The sequence below is a fragment of the Mus caroli genome, chromosome 9 (genome assembly GCF_900094665.2).
Source record: "Mus caroli chromosome 9, CAROLI_EIJ_v1.1, whole genome shotgun sequence".
NCBI lineage: Eukaryota > Metazoa > Chordata > Mammalia > Rodentia > Muridae > Mus > Mus caroli.
Genome location: NC_034578.1, coordinates 20,586,413 through 20,597,801, shown reverse-complemented (window position 1 = coordinate 20,597,801; position 11,389 = coordinate 20,586,413). Strand labels below are relative to the sequence as shown.

The 11,389-nt window shown below is 41.7% G+C and overlaps 1 pseudogene; it reads right to left on the bottom strand.

Moving 5' to 3' along the window:
- Positions 1–4,722: 4,722 nt before the first annotated feature.
- Positions 4,723–11,389, bottom strand: part of LOC110301470 — an 11,278-nt pseudogene continuing 4,611 nt past the window's right edge.

The window sequence follows — 11,389 nt, the reverse complement described above, 5'->3', positions numbered from 1 at the left end:
GTATCTGGATAAGACTGTCCTTTCTGTCCCAGTAAACATCTTGCAGACTAGCCCTGAGCTGTTGGCTCTGTCTTTTATAATGCTAATTAGTTACTGAATAGGTAACTTCCTTGTTGAATTTTTACTGAATACCAAGCAATCAGCTACATGGTCTTTCTAGGGCGTTGGAACACTGGCGAAGACTAACTGTATGATTTTGAAAGGCACTATATTATGATAAAACTGGAAGAGAGTACATGGATTCTCCTCAACAGCCTTGGATGACAGGCGGGGAACAGAGAGGAGGGGTGATGACTGGCTCTGTAGCACAAGGCCATTTGGCTTGTTAGGGTGGGAGGCTGTGAAGGGCTTGCCCTTCTCACGGTATGGTCTCCAACCTCTCTCCCCCCCTTTGAATTAAGCTTAATAAGGCCACGCTTAACTGAGGTGATCAGATGATTTCCTCATTCTTCAATGAGTGGGCTTTAACCATGGCTGGGGGAGTATTGACCCAATTCCTCCCGTGGGTGCTGTCACAACCCACAATCATGGCTCTTGGTATCTTTTGGGGAGGGGAGGCAGAGCCTTAGAAAGATATTTTTGGTTGTAACTGGAACTAGATACCAACCTCCATCCAAACCTGGTGTATCTCTCAGGGAACTCAGAAATGGTCAAGTTGGACCTTCTGCTGCAGTGTATTTCCTGCACCCACGCTGATGCCCATACTGTATTCATATTATCACGAATCAGCATTCACAGTTCTGAGTACTGTGCAGCTCCCAAGGGAGAATTTTCAACCACAGGTTCAGCAAGGCCTCTACAAGAATTATGTAACTAGTAACACCACAATTTGTGGCTCTTAGGCTATATTAGGAGCTGGAGGTCACCCTCCTCATCTCTAATATTTCCACAGCCTGAGAACCAAGGGGACCTTGCAATAGCAGCAAGGGTGGAGAACTGGAGACCAGCTAAGGGACTAAGCCTGTCTTATCAGAATAAACACCATATTCTTCTAATATTTGAAATTTCTGCCTTTCTAGCCCTAGTAGCAAACCTTAATCACAAATCAGACTGAAAGCCACAATACGTGCTGGAATGTCTTTAGAATGAAAATTAGTAGCTGCCACCTGCATGATCTTGGGGGCAGGGATGCATGCCTGCTGCATTCAGGCTGAAGGGTGTTGATTGACCTGCTTGAAAAACAAGATCCAGACAATGAGAAGGTAACAATGCAAAGCTTCTTTTGGGGAAGTCCAGGTACTTTATTCAGTTGCAAATTAGCAAGGCTCAAGCTTAGTCTCTGGCCTCCTTGTGGGGGAACTGGCTCTGAGAGTTGCAAGAAAACCCGCAGCTTTCCTGGGAGCCTGTGTTCCCAACTGACTTCTAGGCAAAAGAGGAATTTTTAGCCCTCAGAGTGATACTTACAAAAAGATTCAGGATCTGTGTCCAGCTGGCAAATTAATCTCTCAGGCAGCCATTACGCTCCATCTTCTTCTTGTGAAAAAAACACAGACTGAGCCCCTTCCCCAGATTAGAACAGGATCTGGACCCTTCCATTTGTTAGTGGGTCCTTCCATTTTACCAATGCATAAGAATTAGAAGTAACTGGATGCCAGTGGCAATCTGCTGCAGACTGATCTTTAATATCAGCAAAAAATTTAGAACAAATAAGGCAAAGGCAAGATGTGCCTTTGGTGACTTTGGGGGATATAACTGCCCATTTTGTCTTAAAAAGCCAATTCTTTAAGGTGCGATGAGCATGTTCAACTATTCCTTGTCCCATGGGGTTATAAGGAATTCCAGTTTTGTGTGTGATGCCGAATTCTTTACAGAATGAAACAAAATTTTTACTAGAATAGGATGGCCTGTTATCTGTCTTAATAAGTTTAGGCAATCCCATGCGTTAAAGGCTTGTAGGCAATGATCAATTACGTTTTTAGAAGCCTCTCCTGTATGCAGAGAAGCAAAAAGAAATCCTGAACAAGTATTAAAATATATACATGTTTGTAACAAACATGTATATATTTTAATTTTCCAAATTCCGTATAATGAGTTATATCCATTTGCCAAATATGATTAGGCATAAGACCTCTAGGATTGTCTCCTAAATGTGGCACCGGAGATAATGTAATACATTTAGGACATTGTTTTACAATCATTCTNGCTTGCTCCTTAGTGATCTTATGTCAGAGCCTTAGGGTATGGCTAGAGAGGTGAAACCTTTCATGATCACGTTTGGTCAAAGCAACAGGATCTGAAATTAAGGCTTCTCCTATTAGAGCTCTGTCAATGCAATCATTGCCTGCAGCTAAAGGTCCAGGAAGACCAGAGTGAGATCGTATGTGGCCAATATAATACGGATTTTTTCAGACAAGAATGTTGTTTTGCAATTCTGAAAATAAGGATCCTGACGGCGTATTAAAGTTAAATGTACCACAGGTCTCCAAAAAGGGTACTGATTGTGCAACATATAAACGATCAGTATAGATATTAAAAGCCTCATGCACAGACTGAAAGACCTTCAGTACTGCTGTTAATTCGGCTAACTGAGCCAAAAGGCCAGGAGTCTCTATGATAACTTGTTGATTATTAATAAGATATCCAGCTCACCCTTTAGAGGAGCCATCAGTAAAAATCAATAGAGCATTACATAAAGGCTGTAAGGAAGTCATTTTAGGAAATATCACCTCATGTACATTTAAAAGTTTTATCAACCTATCTTGGGGGTAGTGGCTCTCTATAGTTCCATTAAACCCTATTTGTGCAAGCAACCAATCCGTACTATGCTGTTTCAGCCAAGTGTCTTGACTGACGCTGTAAGGCTGAACAATAATATCTGGCTCTTTGCCGAAATAAGTTAGTGCCTGCTTTCTTCCAGTGATAATCATCTGGGCCACTGCTTCATGATGTGGCAAGATATTACGTTTAGGAGAAATCCTCGAATGTATCCACATTATAGGGGATTTTTGCCATAGCAGTCCCATAGGCACATGAGTCGTATTAAAAATTAATAGATGCAATGGCAAGGAGTAATCTAGATAAGTGACAAATTGCTCCTCAATAGCTTTTTCCACTAGCTGTAAGGCCAGCAATCCTTCTGAGGTTGGGGATCTAGGGGAAGTAGGATCAGAACTCCCTTTAAGAATATCAAATAAAGGTTTCAAATCCCCTGTAGTAAGCTTTAAATAGGGGCAAAGCCAATTAATATCACCTAACAATTTTTGAAAATCATTTAAGGTCCTTAAGTTATCTCTACGAATAACTATCTTCTGGGGAAAAACAGCTTGATCAGTCTAAAACCCAAATAATTATAAGGATCCTGAGTTTGTATATTTTCAGAAGCTATCTGTAATCCTTTTTCAGCTAAAGCCTTTTGTAAATCTCTATAACACAAAAGCAAATCCTGGGGGTCTTTTCCCGCCATCAAAACATCATTTGTGAAATGAATGATGTAAATCATTGGCCATTGTTGTCTCACAGGCTGAATGGCCTGCGCCACAAATCTCTGGCATAAGGTGGGACTATTAGCCATCCCCTGCAGGAGAACCGTCCATTGATATCTCTTCATAGGTTCCTTTACAGAAGGAACACTAAAAGCAAATCTTCCACAATCCTTTGGATGCAAAGGGATGGTAAAGAAACAATATTTCAGATCTATCACAATTTTATAATATCCCTTAGGAATGGCTACTGGGGAGGGAAGCCCCGGTTGCAAAGATCCCATAGGTACCATAGTCTCATTCACTTTTCTTAAATCTTGTAACAGTCTCCATTTACCCGATTTCTTCTTGATAATGAAAATTGGTGTATTCCAGGGAGACTGAGACTCCACCAAATGTTCTGTTTCTAACTGCTCCTGCACTAGTGAAGAAGCAGCTTCTATTTTTTCTTTAGGTAAAGACCACTGGTCTACCCACACTGGAATATCATTGAGCCATTGGATTTTTTTTGTTGTGGGATGCAGGCAAGATAGTGGCCACTACTGAAAATATCTTAAACCTCTTGTGTTAGAGTGAGGTTTAGGATCTTCAAAAGTCTTAATTCCCTGTCCTTTCTTTTTTAGTCCATGACCAGGCAGAGGTCCCTGCCTGAATGTCTGCTCAGTCACCATCTCCTTAGAACTGCACAGAATAACACCCATCTGTGACAACAGATCTCTTCCCCACAGAGTTACAGGCAAATTTGACATAACATACGGCTGGATTTTTCCTGATTTTCCATCCCCATCTCTCCAGGTTAGCAATTTGGAACTACATTTTGGGTTACTAGCATACCCAGTTTCTTGAAGGTGAGTTAAGGAGTCAGTCAAAGGCCAGTTTGAGGGCCAGTCCTGCCCTCTTATAATCGTTACATCGGCCCCAGTATCTACTAATCCTTCAAAGCTTTTTCCATCAAATGTCAATTTAAGGTTAGGTCTCTGATTAGTAATAGATTGAACCCAATTCACACCAGAGGAGTCAAAGCTACTTTGTCCTCTCATATTTTTAAAGAATCTATACGGTGACTGACATAAAGGGATTAAGGTAAGTTGAGCAATTCTCTGATTAGCGGGTACAGTTATAACACCATGAGGGGAAGCAGCTATGATTTTAATTTCTCCTTCATAATCATTATTTATAACACGTGGATAAATCTGCAGGCCTTTTACAATAGAACTGCTTCGTCCTAAAAGAAAGCCACAGGTTTCTGCAGGTAGTGGTCCAAAGACTCCGGTAGACAGAGCTTGGACTCCCATTTCTGGGGTTAATACTGCGTAGATGGTGGAATAGAGGTCCAGTCTTGTATTTCCTGGGTTTGACCTGACAAGCTCAAAAACTGATCTTTTTGGCTGGGCAGCAGATTTATAGCCCCATAAGCTGTTTTCTTCGAGTAAGTCGGGGTCTGGGGCTGACCCCTTCCCTCATTTCCAGGCACCGGGCAGCTTAGAACGTCTGGCTTAGACTTGCACTCCCTGACCCAGTGGTGGCCCTTACTGTACCAGGGACAAATTCCTGGGGCACGGCCTGCTTGCCTATTCTCGGCACCTTTGGTCTTAGGACAATTACTTTTAAAATGATCCAAACTTCCACATTTAAAACATGCATTATTCCCTCATTTCCGAGAGAGCATTGCTTGTACGTGGATCCCCTGCAAAATTGCACAAGACGGCCCGATGTCTGCACAAAGATGGACATATCCTGCCTAATCTGTCTGTCCCTTACGCGGTTGAATCGCAGCTCGGCACATTGCGTTAGCATTCTCATAAGCCAATTGCATAACGAAAGGACTTCCTGTGTCCGACTTTCCAAGGATTCTACTAGCTGAAATCAANAGCCTGTCCACAAAGTCCTGATATGGCTTATCAGAACTCTGCTGAATGCTAGCTAAACTTCCACCAATATCTCCTTTAACTGGTAACAGTCCCCAAGCATGGTGCACAGCCGCCGTGATCTGCGTGTACACTGCAACGGGAAAATCAATCTGATTTGTCTGTCCCTCATATGGACCCTCTCCTAAAAGCATGTTGCTATTCCAGTCTAAATTACCAGCCTGAGCATTTATTTTTTTTTAAATATTTTTTTATTACGTATTTTCCTCAATTACATTTCCAATGGTATCCTAAAAGTCCTCCATACCCCCCCCCACTCCCTTACCCACCCATTCCCACCTTTTGGCCCTGGCATTCCCCTGTACTGGGGCATATAAAGTTTGTGTGTCCAATTGGCCTCTCTTTCCAGTGATGGCCGACTAGGCCATCTTTTGATACATATGCAGCTAGAGTCAAGAGCTCCGGGGTACTGGTTAGTTCATCATGTTGTTCCACCTACAGGGTTGCAGATCTCTTTAGCTCCTTGGATACTTTCTCTAGCTCCTCCATTGGGGGCGGGAGCAGCCTGAGCATTTAAAGCGGCAGTTTTCTTACTGGCGTCTCGCCATTCAGAATCCCAAAGCAAAAAATTCTCCTCCTGACAGGGTAGCCTTACAAAGAGTCTTCCAATCTAGGGGGGTTAAGTGTGACTCCACGACTGTATCCAGTAACGCTTGAGTGAATGGGGCTGAAGGGCCATATTGTACAACAGCAATAACTCCTTTATCAACTTGAAATCCAAAGTCTGGTAATGTCTGGCCCTAGTATCTTGCTGGTCAACTACCTCGACCACAGGAAAGGCTAGCGTATTAGACGTATTCGGTCCTCTCCCAGGAGCCTGACTCACAGCTCTTTCTAGCGGCACCTGGTGAACTTCAGAAGAGTTACTCTTCCCCACTTCTGACATCCGTTTTAGCTCCCGAAGCTCATTAGTCAACTTCTGAAGCCTAATTTCAAACTCTAACTTGCTTAGTCACATGTCCCTACGAGTAGCACCTCCCAAGATGGGGACCATAGGTGGAGCGGGAGACTCGCAAGAAAGCCAATTCTCATCAAAATAATGGGCAGCTCCTCTACTGAGTGATTTTTGTTTGAAATTAGTTCATCATCAGAGTTTCCACATTTATCAATTTTAGAGTTAAGAGGACCCTTTTCTGAGAAGGCCCTCTCCGATAGGTGCTCTTCCTGAGATTCTACAAGCTCTGCCTGGGTACAATTCGACCCCGGAGAGGTAGCAACTTGGACAGCATCTTTTAGGAGTGCCCAGAGGCCTAAGGCGAAATTATTTGCCTGAGTGATTTCCAAGGCCTCACCAACTTTCTCCCAGGTTCTGCAATCTACTGTTTCTTCTTCCTTGAACCATGGGCAACAGCTATCTATCCTATCTAAAAAAATTCTTACCAATTGTACTTCAAGCCCTACTCCTCTTGCCTGAAACAGCTCCTGAAAGCTGGGAACAACCGTCTGATTCCAGTTTCTAGTTCCGATTAATACGCTGCTGGGTTAGTGCCGATTCAAGCTTAGTTCGTATCCTACTGCACCCTCAGCAACACTTTAAAGAATGAAATTTTAAGCTAGTGCTAGCATGTACCTGTTTGTTTGCTCCAGTGCCCCATATGAAGACCATTTGCTTTTCCCGCGGAGCTCCACAAAATCCTTCTGCCATTCTTCAGGTCCCTGTTCAGGACCCAAACTGTTGCGTGCCGTCCAGCGGCTCGTGAGGAACGGGGTATGACTGAAGTGGCAGACTCAAGCTAAAAGAAAAGGAACTAGATGGACGAGAGAAAGAACGGAGCTAAGACAAGGTTCTGATCAAAGCCCAATTTTACTATTCAGTGCACCGGGTTATGAAGAAGGGGGAAGGGGCCCATTCCTGCCAAATCATTCTGGAGTCTAGTTGCAGGTGACCACGTGTTTGGCTCTGGAACAGCTAGGCGGCAGGTAGCAGCAGTGGGGGTGGCAGAATGATAGGGCGGCAGGCTCCACTCCCATGCTCTCTTCGTGCTAACAATGAAACCTGAGCAGCCAGGTTTCAGGCGGGGGGGGGGGGGAGTTACAATTTTCTGCTGTTTTCACAAAGTCTGGGAAACTTTTACACAAAGAGGGTTACTTAACACAATTTAGGTGACATCGATGTGCAAACAGCATGGGGTTGACATCTGAGTAAGCTTCATTGGGCTGTCTCAAAGCAGCAGAGAAGTAGAAGCAGTAATAATCATGTGCAGAAGGGTCTGGTGAAGTCACATTTGTCTTGATGTGTCTGAACTGGGTGTGCACACTTCATTAAGAATATAAAGTCTGGGGCTGGGAAGATGGCTACGTGGTTTAAGCATTTTAAACTTGTGGATTTGTCTTGAGAGATGAGTCAGTATCTAAATGGAAATGGATTCTGCTGTTCCAAACAAGGGCCTGGTGGTCCAACTATGTGGTCTTGACCCATAGTTGTTAAGGTGGGTTGCCAACTTGACCATTGAGGCGCACTGGTAGAAGTGTCTGTGAGGGCATTTTGGAAGTGATTAACTGGAGGAGGAAGATAGCACCAACTTAAGAACTGAGGTCCAGATGGGCTCCTGTACCCCCTTTTCTGTTTATTGGTATTGATATGAGCTAGCACCCACACCACTTGCTCTGGGAGCCAAAATAAGACTCTGCTCCCTTAAGTTCAGAAAGGCATCTGGAAAGGCACGGCAGGAACTTGGACACACAGGTATTCTATGAAATACATGACTTCAAAGACAGTTTTTAGTAGAGACAATGTGTAGAAGAAAATCGTTTTATATAAAAACAAACAAATTTCAAATTACCTAGAAATTATAGCCTTGCAGAAGGGCATACACATCAGCATCAAGGTGCACAACTGAGGCAGGAGGTTCTCAGGGTAGAGCCAGGCTCAGCTGGATGGTCAGCCCTTTTGGATAAAAAAAATTGCAACACATTACTAAACAAAGAGACTGATTTTTTTTCCCCCTTTAGACCTGTAGTCAATCTCTTACAGCAGGATAATTGAACAAGAAAACTAAATGATATGGTAGCCCTATAATTTTGGAATGAGATTCAACAATACAGCTCACATAATTGAGGCACTAAGAACTTGGTTATCATCTTTGTGAATAACTAATTCTGGAATTATTGTCAAAAGCCTTTTCTGCATCTAAGGAGATGGTTGTGTACATTTGGTCCTTCAGTCTGTTTATGTTGTGTGTTACATTAATTGATTTTGGTATGTTGAATCAATCCTGTATCTTTGCAGTGAAAACCATATGACTGTGGTGGATAACCTCTTTAAAATATTAACTTATTTATTTACTTATTTAATGTCTACAATCATTTACATGCATGTTTGCTTGCGCACCACATTCATGCAATACTCCAGGAGGGAAGAAGGAGTGTTGGATCTTCTGGAACTAGAGCTACAGATGGTTGTAAGCTGCTATATGGGTACTGGGAACCTAATCCAGGTCCTCTGGAAGAGTAGTCAATGTTTCGATCCATTTTTCTGGCCTCATAGTAGAAAATATTTTGACGTGTTCTTGAATTCAATTTATAAGTATTTAATTGAGATTTTTATATCTATGGTCATAAAGGATATTGATTTCTAATTACCTTTTTCCCTTGAGTCTTTATGTGGCTTTGGTTTCAGGATAATTGTGAAATCATAAGAAGGATTAGGAAATGTTATCTCTCTATTTTAAGGAATTACACGAGGAGTATTGGCATTAGTTCTCTGTTTAAAGTCTAGGCATTTTTGGTTGGGAGTTTTTTGTTTGTTTGTCTCCATTAAGTTAGAATGTATGTGTACAGACGCTTGTCTTCATGTATGTCTGCATTCCATGTGTGTGCCTGGTGCCCACGGAGGCCAGCAGAGGGCATTGGTTCCTGGACCTGGAATTAGAGCAGCTTTGAGCTGCTATGTGGGTGGTGGGAATCAAACCCTGATCTTCTGGAGGAGCCGCCAGTGCTCTAAACCACTGGGTGACCTCTTCTGCCCCTGGTTGGGAGAATTTTAATTATTGCTTCTATTTCACTGTGAGTTATGAGTTAGTTTAAATTGTTTATTTCATCTTGATTTAACTTCCAGAGATTATATTTGCTAAGACATTCATCCATTTCTTGTAGGTTTTCCAGTTTGGTGGGATACCATGAAATTATCTATGATTGATACCTGTTAGGAACACTGCATTCCAGAGCAGGCCCCATGTACAGGAGTCGTTGGCTAATGCAAAATGGAATTTTTGTGGGCATTTGCTCTTTGGGGGGGCATAATTTTTGTTTTGTTTTATTCTCTTTTCCTTTAGTATCTTTGGGGGGTCCACAGGAAAGAAAAAAATATGGAGTTGAATTAGTAGGGAGGTGGAGAGAATCTGCGATGATTTGGAAAAATAATATGATCAAAATATATTGTATGAAAAATTAAAAATGTAACTAAAAAGAAAAACCATCTTAACATACAAGAAGTTGTGAAACTGCATGAACAAAATCTCACTTTTTTGTGTGTGAGAATGTTAATTTACATGAAACCAATTGTTTTAAATGATTTAATAGTGAGTGGAAAGTTTATAAAGTTTTCAGAATTGTGGTAGCTGAATTGTTCACATACTTTGCTTAGTGTAGCCAGGCTAGATATAGCTAGAGCCTAACTGCTTTAATTTGTGCCTGTGTACTTGTTCAAAGCTAAAAACAAACAAACACCCCCAAAATATACCCCCAAACCTTGCAAAATACCCCTCCAAAACCCTAAAAATCAAAATCAAACCAAACCAACCAAACAAAAAATCATTGAACTTAACAAGAAAGGAAGGGCTCTCAGTGACACAATTTGGGAAACTAAACATTGGTCACAAAGACACCTTTATCTTTTGATATATGCAGTAAAATTGTATTTATTTGGTGTTACATTTTGAGTTTCTCTAAATTTCATATCTTGGGCACTGATCTAGCACAAGGCTAGATTTTTTTTTTTTTTTTTAATTTAATGTTAGAATGCATTCTTCCACCCAGGAAAGCATGTGATTCTAATCCTAGGACTTGAGAGGCAGAGTCAGGAGAGTCACCAACAACTCTAAGCTGATCTGCTAATCAGGACGTAGTTGTTTAGAGAAGGATTAACGAAATGCTGGTTTGATTTAAAAAAAAAAAATTAAAATACTGATTTATAGGTCATTACTGCCATCTGCTGGTTATACAGCTTAGTTGCATTTTTTAATGAAAAAAAAAAAAAAAACCAAACCTTACTGACCACTTTATTAATAATATCTAGGAAATAGATGCAACCTAAATACCCTTCAACTGAAGGACAGACAACAAAACTGTGATGCATACACACTCTGTGAAATGTGTGTACATGTACACTGTGAAATTTTAGTCTTATATAAAGAAAAGTGAAATCTTGACAATTTCACATAAATGAAAGGAACTAGAAAAGATTCGAGGCTCCAAATGCCAAATACCCAAATGTGAGTATATATCCTGGAGTAACTGTTGGAAATAAGAAAGTAAAAAGAGGTTTTGATTCAGGGAGCAATAGAAAGGGGAATAGCCAGGTATAAGCGATCTGAGGGGGAAATTGGAAATGAAGCTTTGATTAAAGAGGTGAATAAATATGGAAGGAGAAAGGGGACATAAAACATCAGTAAGGACATCTGAAAAAGTCATAGACATATAAACATACATATATAGTTAAACGGAAATTTTCTACCTGGGTTACCAATGCTCTTTCCAATGGCTAAAAACCATCTAATAATAACCCAAACAGCAGGCATGAGAAGCCTTCTTCTGAATTGTGGGCAGAGTTGTCCAAAGGAGTCCCCAAACCTACAGGCTATTGTTATTGCCCTTGGTTTTCCCCAAAGGTAGAACGTAAGTCCCTATAGCTGAAGACACCATGCACGTCAGAGGCTCCGGAGCAGGAAATGGCCTGAGTGGCTCCTCCTGGGGAACTGGCTTTTATGATAACATAAGGCATCGTGCAAGCATCCAAGCCGGAGGCAACCAAGAGCCCTACCCAGCTATGATGCCTGTGAACCACAATGGCCAGCACAGCCCTACCCAGCTATGATGCCTGTG